Raw genomic sequence first — 13,736 nt, 5'->3', positions numbered from 1 at the left:
CTGCCCCGATATAATCCCGCTAGTGGACCGGGCTTATACAGTTGTGTTCAAAATAATAGCAGTCAGACATCACTAACCTGATCAATCACTGTTTTTGGTAGAAATGATATTTCTACATGGCAAATAATTTACTAGCAGGTGTAGTAGAGTAATAGAAATCTAACAGACCCAACAGTCATGACATGCATGCTGCTGATTCTGTGTAATTGAATCACTCATTGAAAGGGGCATGTTCAAAATAATAGCAATGTGGAGTTCAATTAGTGAGGTCATTCATTCTTTGAAAAACAGGTGCCAATTATTTCCCTTATTTAAGGAAGTAGGGCAGCAAATGTTGTAAATGCTGGTTACAGTGCATTTCTCTCTGAAATTCTGAGGAAAATGGGTCGTTCCAGACATTGTTCATAAGAACAGCGTACCTTGATTAAAAAGTTGATTGGATAGGGGAAAACATATAAAGAAGTGCAGAAAATGATAGGCTGCTCAGCTAAAATGATCACAAATGCTTTAAAATGGCAACCAAAACCTGAAAGACGTGGAAGAAAGCGAAAAACTACCATTCGAATGGATAGAAGAATAGCCAAAATGGCAAGGACTCAGCTCCAGGGAGATCAAAGAAGGTCTAAAGTTACCTGTGAGTACTATTACAATTAGAAGACGGCTATGTAAAGTCAAGCTATCTGCAAGAAGCCCCCGCAAAGTCCCACTGTTGAAAAAAAGACATGTGCTGAAGTGGTTACAATTTGCCAAAGAGCACATTGACTGGCCTAAAGAGACATTTTGTGGACTGATGAAAGTAAGATTGTTCTTTTTTTGGTCTAGTGGCAGGAGACAGTTTGTCAGACGACCTCCAAACACTGAATTCAAGCCACAGTACACCGTGAAGAGTGAAGCATGGTGGCGCAAGCATCATGATATGGGGATGTTTCTCATACTACGGTGTTGGGCCTATTCATCGCATACCAGGGATCATGGATCAGTTTGAATGCTTTAGAATACTTGGAGGTTATGCTGCCTTATGCTGAAGAGGAAATGCCCTTGAAATGGGTGTTCCAACAAGACAACGACCCCAAACACACCAGTAAACATGCAACATCTTGGTGCCAGACCAACAAGATTAATGTTATGGAGTGGTCAGCCCAATCCCCGGATCTTAATCCAATAGAAAACTTGTGGGGTGACATAAAAAATGCAGTTTCTGAGGCAAAACCAAGAAATAGAGAAGAACTGTGGAATGTAGTCCAATCATCCTGGGCAGGAATACCTGTTCACAGGTGCCAGAAGTTGGTTGACTCCATGCAACACAGATGTACAGCAGTTCTCAGAAACAGTGGTTATACAACTAAATATGAGTTAAGTGATTCAAAGGAAAGCAAAATCTTCAAACATTTTTCAGTTTATATAGTGAAGAGTTTGTAAAGAAGAATACAAACACTGCTATTTTTTTGAACATAATATTCACTTTTCTTCAATTTTTTTAGAGGAACACCACAAATTTGATATATTTTTCTTCATGTTTTGATTTGGAATAGAATGTGTAGTGTTCCCAATGCATTTGTGTGTATGGAAATAAAAGCTATTACAAGGATTTTGAGCTTTATTCACTTTTTTAAACAAACTGCTATAATTTTGAACACAACTGTATCTAACGAAGAACTGGTGTCAGTCTACCGGGCTGGCAGAGCGCTTCCCGGTACTACAGGCAGCCAACTTCACGTGGCAGTTTATAGTACCGACCGACGCCAGTGATTTTGGCCTCAGTGCCATACTTGGTAAGTTCAACCCTATGGGTCAGGAACGAATGGGAGGTTGTTACGCTGGAGCCTCGTGATCCAGCTGTACCACTTTGCCATTCGCCACAGGAAGGGCGATGAAGGGTTATCTCGGCAAGGAGGGAGAGGCGGATGGGTGCACGGGGAAACACAGGAATGTGCTACCTCTAGCGCCCTCTAAAGGGGGGGAGATGTGAGGAATGTGGAGTTATGATCTAATTAAAGTCATGATCTAATTCCAGCCATTTGCTGTCAGATAGCAGAGGGAATAAACTCCACAGGGGGCCTGGATTCAAAGCAGACCACATGTTTGCAGTTCACACCTCAATGGCAACTCAAGCCTTTCTGGCTGACGTCACAGGCATAAACCAGGTAAATATCTGCGACCCTGTGTGGAGTTATGCCGGAGGGCAGCGTGGACCACCCTCTCTCACTTCACGTGCTTCCCTGTGCCTGCATGAACAGGAGGTGTCTGTGTAAACTGTACCAAGCTGACCTTACGTGCTCCCAGGGAGGGCGTAATGTCATGTCTTGGTAACCAGTGACTAAACCGTATCTCATGAGCTCAACGTAGTTGACATCAAGTGGGGCTGTGAGGTGCGGGATTCGTCACACTTTTGCCTAATTATAGTCTATAGGTACATCAAGTAAAACGTTTCTATAAATTTTTTCTGTTTACAAAAGTAACCGCTTGACGTACAGCAAAAACGAGATGTTAACAGCCCATAACAATGAGTTACAGTAATCAAAGCAATAATGGATTAGGCCACAAATTCGAGGCGAATTTTAGAGATGTTTTTGAGGTGTAGGCAGCATGAGCGGGCAAGCAATTGAACATAAGGGACCAAGGAATGATCAGTGCCACACACTGAGATGGAGATATCAGGTTTTGGTAGGTTAGTAGATGGAGAAAACACCAGTAGTTCAGTTTTTGAAAGGTTCAGTTTCAGATAAAGAGAGGACATGATGCTGGAGACAGAGGACAGACAGTTACTGGTGTTCTGTAGTATAGCAGGTGTGATGTCACTGGATGAAGTGTATAGTTGGGTGTTATCAGGATCGAGATAGCACTGGAAACGAAATCTATTGATAGTCTGTCCAATAGGAGCTGTGTATTGAGAAAAGAGGAGAGAACCTAAGACTGAACCCTGATGAACCCAAACAGCAAGAGAGAGGGGAGGTAGAGCCATCAAATGATACACTAAAAGAGGGGTCAGAGGGATAGGAAGAAAACCAAGAGAGAGCAGTGTCCTCAAATGGGTTGTCTCACTTCAGCAAATGGCATTTATCATGTAGACAAAGTTAATACAAGTCACTTACTAATGTACTGTGATTGTCCATATTGCTTCCATTGATGGCTTGATTCATTTTTCTATCACATTATACACTGCTCGTTTCCAGGGGTTATGACCATCCTGCAATCCAGCAGTGGTGGCCCAGGGGTTATGACCATACTGCAATCCAGCAGCAGTGGCTGCGCTTTTACACTATAGGAAAAAGCATTGGCCTCTCTGGTGGCTGGGACTGTAGGAGCACACAGCAGCAGCTTGTATCCCAAACTTGTATCTGCTCTGCAGTGGTGGCCATAACGCCTGAAAATGAGCAGTGTATAATGCGACTGAAAAATGAATCAAGCCAGCAAAGGAAACAATGTGGACAATCACAATACATTAGTAAGTGCCTTGTATTGAGTTTCTCTACATGATAAATGCCATTTGCTGAAGTGAAACAACCCCTTAGAGACCAATAGGCTGGAGTATGCTGAGTAGGATTTGGTGGTCCACAGTGTCAAAAACTGTAGAGAGGAGAATTAGTACAGAGTAGTTACCATTGCATTTGGTATGAGGTCACTTTGGTAAAGGTAGTTTCTTTACCATGTGGAGGGTGGAAACTAGATTGTAAGGAGTTAGGGAGAGAGTAAGCCGAGAGATAGTGAATGATGCGAGAATGCACTAGGCGTTCCAGAAGTTTAGAGATGAAGGGTAGATTAGAGACAGGGCTGTTGTGCAGGATAGGTCAAGGGATGTTTTACTTAGTTTGATTCCATGAGGCTGATCACATTCCATGTACCCATGTGAGCGCTGAAGCTGTATGTAGAGCACAACAGAAAAGAAAAAACTAAATAAGAGGTGAATGTAGTGAAAGCAGAGCGCTCATAAAAGCATATCCAGGAATTCAAGTGTTGATTAATGAAGTACATTTTGTAATTCTACACCATTTTCAAGATCTTTGTTCACCGTCTTTGGCTACTTTCACACTTGCAGCAGAGTGATCCGGCAAGCAGTTGCGTCGCCTTAACTGCCTGCTGGATCAGGCAATCTGCATGCAAACGGACAGCATTTGTAGACAGATCCGGATGCGGATCCGTCTCACAAATGCATTGAAAGAACGGATCCGTCTCTCCGTTTGTCATATGGACAAACGGATCCGGCATTGCGGTATTTTGAGTGCCATATCCGGCACTAATACATTTCAATGTAAATTAATGCTGGATCCGGCGTTCTGGCAACTGATCCGGAATTTTGGACGGAGATAATACCGCATGCTGCGGTATTTCCTCCGTACAAAACGCTGTTCAGTGACTGAACTGATGACATCCTGATGCATCCTGAACTGATTTCTCTCCATTCAGAATGCATGGGGATAAAACTGATCAGTTCTTTTCTGGTATCGAGCCCCTAGGACGGAACTCAGTGCCAGAAAAGAAAACCGCAAGTGTGAAAGTAGCCTTTGAATAGGAATATTGTTGTTTACAACTGAGCATTTACTTCAATTATGTCCAATCTAGCCAATCTTGTGAACTGTGTGGAGAGCACTTCCGAGATCATGTTGCGTGCATTGGGCATGTAATCCTAGTCCAGTTTCAATCCACAATGTACAGGGGTTGCACCTGCTCAGTCAGGCAGCCTTGGGCACAAACAGCTCATCATCATAATACAATTCTTGTAAGCCTCGCCACTGTGGGAGAGATGACATTTAAAAAAATAAAAAAAAAACACAATAACTCCTTTAATGGCTACAAAATTTTGTTGCTAAACAGTTGTTTCACCGACAAAACCGCACAAAAGTCTCTGTGGATTGCGGTCACTACATGTAGCCATACCCTTAGTATGTTTATTATACTTAACTCATCCATCATGAATGAAGCAACCACACAGATAGCCATGTATGTGAACTTCTCCTCTCCCAGGTAATGTGCTGCCACACAGTGGATAGAACATATCTAAAATAGAATTTGCCCAAGAAATACAAGTTGCAGATTACTGAAATGAATAAGTTTTATGAAATATTACTATTCTTGAAATAAGTTGTCAGTACATATACAGTACTGTGCAAACGTTTGTGGCAGGTGTGGAATAAATGGCGCAAAGTAGGATGCTTTAAAAAATAGAAGTGTCAATAGTTTAAATTTAAATTTATTCTGCAGTAGATCAACGCCAAACATACAGACAATGTCATTAAGAACTATCTACAGCACAAAGAAGAACATTGAGTCCTGGAAGTGATGATATGGTCCCTACAGTGCTCTGATCTCAACATCATCGACTCTGTCTGAGATTACAATAAGAAGCAGAAGGATTTGAGCAAACCTACATCGACAGAAGATCTGTGGTTAGTTCTCCAAGATGTTTGGAACAACCTCCCTGCCGAGATCCTTTAAAAACTGTGTACAAGTGTACCTAGAAGAATTCATGCTGTTCTGAAGGCAAAGTGTGGTCACACCAAACATTGATTTGATTTAGACTTCTCTTTTGTTCATTCACTTTGCAATGTGTTAATTGATAAAGACTATTAGCACTTCTATTTTTGAAAGGATTTTTACTTTGCAGCATTTTTTCCAGACCTAAAATTGTTTTGCACATTACTCTATACACTCCCTAGTTCATACTAAGCTGCTGGTTTAGTGGCAATGCCTCAGCAGGTGTAGCAGATACTGTCCTTAGGATACATTACTATTTATTTTGTTATAGCTAGCAAATATTACATCATAGTATATTAAGAAAAATAACCCATGCACACAAAACAGATAGCTGCACTGCTCATAGAGCATGTGACGACTTTTAAAGCCCCACCGTTTGCGGTTATGTTACAGTTGAATGAACAAACCACATGTGCGGTTTTTCAGAGAAGCAGTTCTAGGAACACAGGGAGTAACACCGGCAGCAATTTCCTGCACTTCTGTTACATGTAACTGTATCAAATGGATGAAGTATTTCGTGTGTGTCCCAGAGGATGTAGTATTAACAAAGCACAACAAGTAACCTAACCTAACTGGTGCAGGATGGAAGGGTTTAGGTTCATGGATAGCTGGGCAGATTTCTGTGTCAGCTGCAGGCTCTATAGCAGGGACAGGCTGCTCATTAGAGCTCATGCCCATGAACGTATAGGCACCATGCCCCTATTGCTGACCGCAAATGGTGGGTCCACAATATACGAGCACCTACCTTGTGCACTGCGTGCTGCGGATGCAGACCCATTGACTTTCGGGTCTATGCCTCCGCACTGCAAAAGATAAGACATGTCCTATCATTTGCTGTATCTTGCGGCTCGTGGACCCATTCAAGTCAACGGGTTAGCATCTGCAGCATAGAGTGCCAGTTGCTGTGCATTGCGGACCGATATTTGCGGTCCGCAGCACAGGCACGGAGTCCTTATGTTCGTGGGCATGAGCCATTAAAGGAGTTCTACGGTAATTAAGAAAATGAAAATACTTAAATATTCAGGATCATAATCTCTGACAAGCAGAGCAGAGAGGAAGATGAGGCAGTTCCTTACCTCAGTGTTGAGAAGTAACTTGTCCTGCTGTGTGATTAGGACAGGTTCTGTGGGTACCAATAGGACGGCAGCCATTTTATTTCCCCTGATGATCACTCCCCAGACAAAACGAGCCATTATAACTAATGTAAGGTATTTGGGAATATATTTATAATAAAGTAATATTTAAAGGGCTTCTGTCACCCCCAAAACAAATTTTTCATTTTTGGGCTTGTTAAAATCCTTATTGAACGACTATTCCCTATATAGGGCTCTTACCTTGGTCTGTGGCTTCGTTTCATTAAAAATCGATCTTTTAAAATATGCAAATGACTTCACTACCAGCAAGTAGGGCATCTACTTGCTGGTAGCCACCGCATCCTCCTTTTAAAAAACCGCCCCCTCCTCCTGTTGATTGACAGGGCCAGCGAGCGCTCTCCTCCTCCGGCTGTCCCTGTCAGCATTTAAAATCCCGCGCCTGTCTTCATTCGGCGCAAGCGCTCTGAGAGAAGGACGCTCGCCTCCTCAGCACTCCCTCAGTGCGCCTGCGCCGATGACGTCTTCTCTTTCGGTGACCTCATCGGCGCAGGCGCACTGAGGGAGTGCTGAGGAGGCGAGCGTCCTTCTCTCAGAGCGCCTGCGCCGAATGAAGACAGGCGCGGGATTTGAAATGCTGACAGGGCCAGCCGGAGGAGGAGAGCGCTCGCTGGCCCTGTCAATCAACAGGAGGAGGGGGCGGTTATTTTAAAGGATGATGCGGCGGCTACCAGCAAGTAGATGCCCTACTTGCTGGTAGTGAAGTCATTTGCATATTTTAAAAGATCGATTTTTAATGAAACGAAGCCACAGACAAAGGTAAGAGCCCTATATAGGGAATAGTCGTTCAATAAGGATTTTAACAAGCCCAAAAATTAAAAATGTGCTTTGGGGGTGACAGAAGCCCTTTAAGCTGTTTCAGTAATTTTATTTTCCTAATTCGAGGATAACCTCTTTAACAGCAGGGTCACACATGGCATCAATGCCGTGGATTCTCTGCAGTGGGATTTCTTGCAGAAAATTTGCAGCATTTACAGTAGCAGTGAAGTCGATGAATTTTCAGAAATACCATCCAAACGCTGCAGAGAAAACTTACTCTGAGGGTTTTCAATTTGTAGCATGTCAGTTCATTCTGCAGGTATAATCTGCGGGTTTCAACCTTCACAGTTAGCAGTGCCACTGTAATCATGTTCAGAAGCATAGAACAAAAAAATCTACAACCATAAAATAAAACCAGATTAGAAAAAAAAAAGGATTTGTATCACTATTAAGGTATAACTGTCATTTTTTTTTTTTTTTTAGTATTGGATTGTGGTGATTAATATCACCTTGGTGGCCCTATTTCAAGTAAATGATTAAAGACAGGTCCTCCCCAGCAGCTGATGACAGTGCCTGGGCTGTGTGCACTTCTCCCTGTCCCCGTGCTTGGCAGACGCTCCCTCACTCAACAGAGCTGGAGAATGCAGAGTTGGAGCAGCGCAGATTAGGGAAGGGAGATCTGCCATCTGCTCAGTGTATAAATGAAAGCAACATGTGGTAAGAGGACCCCTTTGTGCTGCAGGAGATTAACCCTTTAGGGGGGGAGAGCTCTGGTTACTGAGACTTTTGGGGGGCTATTGTTATTGGCTAGTGAGGGCAGGTGGGATTAGCCTCAGGGTGAGGGCAGTAGCGGCCATCTTAACTGAATAGTGAAATTGCAGTTTTATGCAGACTGGTTGCTAAGGGCTGAATCTTATTAAATATGGGGTAAGTCAGTCTAATAGTAACTGATTCTGAAATATCATGTTATTAGTAACTACATATATGAAAATTGAAATTAGGGTCTAAGTGTGACAGTTATCCTTTAAGAGAGTACAGAGGTGACTATGAATAGATGTACAACGAAAAACAGCTTCTGGCAATATCAAATGTCTGCTGGTGAATGCAAATAGTCTTGCAAATAAAATGGATGAATTGTAAATTTTAATGATAGACAGAGTTTATGATGTAGTGGGCATAGCAGAAACCTACATGGATGATAGCCTTGTCTGGGTGTGGAGGGTTATACTGTGTTTAGAAAGAACAGGAACACTTAATTTTCTCTCTCTCACCAAAATTCACTCAATTTACCAAAAATTTGGATTTTATTCGCTCATCTCAAATTTTAACTATCCCATGTGTGCTACTTTTGTTCATTTTTTGGACCATTCAAGTCTATGGGTCCATGAACACCACTGTCAACACCATCCATGTTTGATCTGTTTTACATGGACCATTGCTAGGAGATGCTCAGAAAATCCCCTTTCATGAACTTGAATGTTTGACACATGGAGGACAGAAAATGGATATATGGAGCACGGACATAGTCAGAGATGAAAATCAGACAAAGATGTGTCAACAAGGTCTTAAGAAAGAGCTCAGTCTTATGGACTGGTTGGTAAATAGGGATACTGGGGGGTCATTTATTAAACAGAAATATGCCTAAATTAGGAGTATTTCTGATGCAGATTGCGGTGCAAAGGTCCTTTGCGCTGCAATCTGCGACTTCTCCCAGCTCACACCAGGTCTAAAAAGGTAGACATGGCGGGGAAGGGGACGGTCCAGCAGGCCCATCTCATTCACCATTTTCTCAGCCTGTTTTAGGGGTAGAAAATGGTCTAAATGTAAGACAGCTCGGAAGCTGTCTTACATTTAGGATTGGCGGTGGATCCGCCGAAGTTATGTAGTGTCCTGCGCCTCTTCTTAACTCCGGCAGATCCACCACCAGTGAAGGGCTTTATTAAGCAGCAGTCTTAGTAAATGTGTCCCACTGAGTTTTTAAATATATATTACGTGAATGAAGTAATAAGTTTATGCCTTCTGGTAACAAAATGTTTAGGAATAAAAGTAAACTAATGTGGTCAAATAGGGATGTACTGAAAAACAAAAAACATTTAAAACATAAAAGGCCAAGGGTTCATAAAAAGGATTCCAGGTTTAAAAACAGTTAAATGAGAGCTAGTTCACAGGGAGTGTTTTGACTGCAGAATTTGGTAAAGTTTCTGCACTAAAAAAGTGCCTCTCATTGTTTTCAATAGGAGGCCATACAGCCTTTCATGGAGCTGCAGTTTATCTTTCCTGACCATGCTGAAGCACAAGTGGGTTTGCTGTAGTGTGAACTAGCCCTAACGCAAAGTTTGTAACAGAAAACAAATCGCTAAGGACAAAATAAATCTCAGCATTTTTTTTATAAATACATAAATATAAAAAAGAAAATTTGACAATGTTGGCCCTCTAAAAATTTACCTTCAGAATATAATAGTACAACACAAAAAACACAAAGGAAGGCAGAGATAATATTTTAGAATAAGCCGCCCATGTATGTATAGATGAGTGATAGTACTACGTCTGGCCTGATTATGACTTGCAGCTTTTTAGGAGTGTTCTCCTTTGCAGGCTGCATCTCTATCTTTCAGTTGCCTCTGAACTGGTGGGTGAAGGCTAGCTTGTATCATGTCTGTCCATAGACTACACATAGAGACAGGATATTCTGCTTCATAACTATATCTCACTGACTCAAAATCAGAATGTATGACATTAAGGAGAAGGACTGAGTATCGACTCAAGAACTTGGAGTGAGATATAACTCTTACCATTAACTGCGGAATCATGTCTGTCTCACTCTGCTTGTTTCTCTCTGCACTTCATTTTTCAGCATCCCCTATCCTCTCCATAGACTTCTATGGAATTATGTAATCTGCTCCTATAGTGAGAAGGCAGCCCATCGTGATGTTAAGAAGATGGATTTATTACAAATTTTAGAGAGAAAGTTAGTTTAGGAAAGTAAATAAAAAGGGGTGTGGAAGAAACAACTGACAACTGGAGAATAGTGTTGAGTGAACTTGTGGTTTCAAGTTCGGCATACAAGGTTTGGGTTATCTAAGAATTTAGTTATGGATTCCGCTACCACGGACCATAACTTATAACATAGCGGAATCCATAACGGAATTCTTAGATAACCTGAACCTTGTATGCCGAACTTGAAACCACAAATTCGCTCAACACTACTGGAGAACAAGCCATTTTTCCTCTGATAATACTGTATATATTACAAATATAGGGGGTCATTTATTAAGACCGGCGTTTCAGACTCCAGTCTTAACCCCTATAGATGGTGGTGGATCTGGCCTCTACATAACTTTGGGGTATCCTGCACCAGTCTAAATGTAAGACAGCTTCCTTGCTGGCCTACATTTAGACCTGTTTTAGGCATAGAAAAAGCCAGCTCTTCCCCTTTGCTGCCCACGCGATGCCCACATTTTTAGATCTGTTGTGAGCAGGGAAAAGTTGCAGATTGCGGCACAAATAACTTTTGCACCGCAATCTGCGCCATAAATACACCTAATATAGGCATATTTCTGGATAGTAAATGACCCCTATATTTCTTATATTCAATATTATATTTATATGTATATATGACAGTAACCATTTAAAGGACTGATTGACTGCTGGTAAACGAGCAATACAACATGTCAATCGCCGCTTCTTCAGTACAGTCGTGGCCAAAAGTTTTGAGAATGACACAAATATTAGTTTTCACAAAGTTTGCTGCTAAACTGCTTTTAGATCTTTGTTTCAGTTGTTTCTGTGATGTAGTGAAATATAATTACACGCACTTCATACGTTTCAAAGGCTTTTATCGACAATTACATGACATTTATGCAAAGAGTCAGTATTTGCAGTGTTGGCCCTTCTTTTTCAGGACCTCTGCAATTCGACTGGGCATGCTCTCAATCAACTTCTGGGCCAATTCCTGACTGATAGCAACCCATTCTTTCATAATCACTTCTTGGAGTTTGTCAGAATTAGTGGGTTTTTGTTTGTCCACCCGCCTCTTGAGGATTGACCACAAGTTCTCAATGGGATTAAGATCTGGGGAGTTTCCAGGCCATGGACCCAAAATGTCAACGTTTTGGTCCCCGAGCCACTTAGTTATCACTTTTGCCTTATGGCACGGTGCTCCATCGTGCTGGAAAATGCATTGTTCTTCACGAAACTGTTGTTGGATTGTTGGAAGAAGTTGCTGTTGGAGGGTGTTTTGGTACCATTCTTTATTCATGGCTGTGTTTTTGGGCAAAATTGTGAGTGAGCCCACTCCCTTGGATGAGAAGCAACCCCACACATAAATGGTCTCAGGATGCTTTACTGTTGGCATGACACAGGACTGATGGTAGTGCTCACCTTTTCTTCTCCGGACAAGCCTTTTTCCAGATTCCCCAAACAATCGGAAAGAGGCTTCATCGGAGAATATGACTTTGCCCCAGTCCTCAGCAGTCCATTCACCATACTTTCTGCAGAAGATCAATCTGTCCCTGATGTTTTTTTTGGAGAGAAGTGGCTTCTTTGCTGCCCTTCTTGACACCAGGCCATCTTCCAAAAGTCTTCGCCTCACTGTGCGTGCAGATGCGCTCACACTTGCCTGCTGCCATTCCTGAGCAAGCTCTGCACTGGTGGCAGTCCGATCCCGCAGCTGAATCCTCTTTAGGAGACGATCCTGGCGCTTGCTGGACTTTCTTGGACGCCCTGAAGCCTTCTTAACAAGAATTGAACCTCTTTCCTTGAAGTTCTTGATGATCCTATAAATTGTTGATTGAGGTGCAATCTTAGTAGTCACAATATCCTTGCCTGTGAAGCCATTTTTAACGCAATGATGGCTGCACGCGTTTCTTTGCAGGTCACCATGGTTAACAATGGAAGAACAATGATTTCAAGCATCACCCTCCTTTTAACATGTCAAGTCTGCCATTTTAACCTAATCAGCCTGACATAATGATCTCCAGCCTTGTGCTCGTCAACATTCTCACCTGAGTTAACAAGACGATTACTGAAATGATCTCAGCAGGTCCTTTAATGACAGCAAGGAAATGCAGTGGAAAGGTTTTTTGGGGATTAAGTTAATTTTCATGGCAAAGAAGGACTATGCAATTCATCTGATCACTCTTCATAACATTCTGGAGTATATGCAAATTGCTATTATAAAAACTTAAGCAGCAACTTTTCCAAATTCTAATATTTATGTAATTCTCAAAACTTTTGGCCACGACTGTACATTTAAATCTACCAATCATCTTACTATATTGGGATGAATGATTGTTAATACGATCATTCATCCCTATTCAGTTTGCATTTGTTGGTAGCATATCTCTTTCTGTATAAATGATGCCATTGGCCTTGTACACATTGCATATATAGGGAGCATTCACTCACTGTGTAAAAGAGCCTTTACTTTTAGCACTCACTACTGAATTAAAATCTGTCTCTGCAAACACAAGAATTGTTCATTAGCAACCAGTGGTGACATGCAGTGGTGGGGCACAGCGCCACCCTACAGCAATGGAAATAATTGATGATGTTTCACTGTCTGGCAGATGTAGGAAACTGTTTATCTCCCGCAGCAGCCAATCTAAAAAGTGCCTCTTCTTCCTCGAGGCCTTTTTTTTTTTTTTAGCCAAAACTAGCAATGAATTCTAGAGGGAGTAAAAATGTAAGACTTTGTGCACCCGCCATATTACTGCTCCATGTTGTATGGAGCCATAGTAGAGCAACCATAGAGATGCATGGGTCCTTAGGCCCCTTGCAGACGAGCGTGTCCGGATTAGGTCCAGATGCATTGCGTCTGCGATCAGGGAAAATTGTGCGAGTAGGTACGCAATTTCTGTCAGTTTTGACTGCGATTGTGTTCCGATGTTCAGTTTTTATCGCGCAGGTGCAATGCGTTTTGCATGCGCGTGATGAAAAACTGACTGTGGTACCCAGACCCGAACCCGGACTTCTTCACTGAAGTTCGGGTTTAGGATCAGTGGTCTGTATATTTTAATTATTTTCTATTATAATATGGTTATAATGGAAAATAATAGCATTCTTTAATTCAGAATGCTAAGTAAAAGGTCCATTGTGGGGTTAAAAATAAAAAAAAATTTAACTCACCTCATCCACATAATTGCGCAGCCGGGCTTGTCTTCTTTCTTCTTCTTCTTCTTGCAGGACCTGGCTGGAAAAGGACCTTCGGTGACGTAATCGCGTTATCTTCATTCAGCAGGACCTGCGCTGACGTCAGCGCGCTCACCACGTGGGTAGATGACTTTCCCAGTCGGTACTGTGGATGACGATATTGTCCAGGTAAGCCGACGCGTACCGGTCCTGTGTTTTCTACCA

This window comes from Bufo bufo, chromosome 1 (assembly GCF_905171765.1).
Source record: "Bufo bufo chromosome 1, aBufBuf1.1, whole genome shotgun sequence".
Lineage (NCBI taxonomy): Eukaryota > Metazoa > Chordata > Amphibia > Anura > Bufonidae > Bufo > Bufo bufo.
This window is presented reverse-complemented; position numbering follows the sequence as displayed.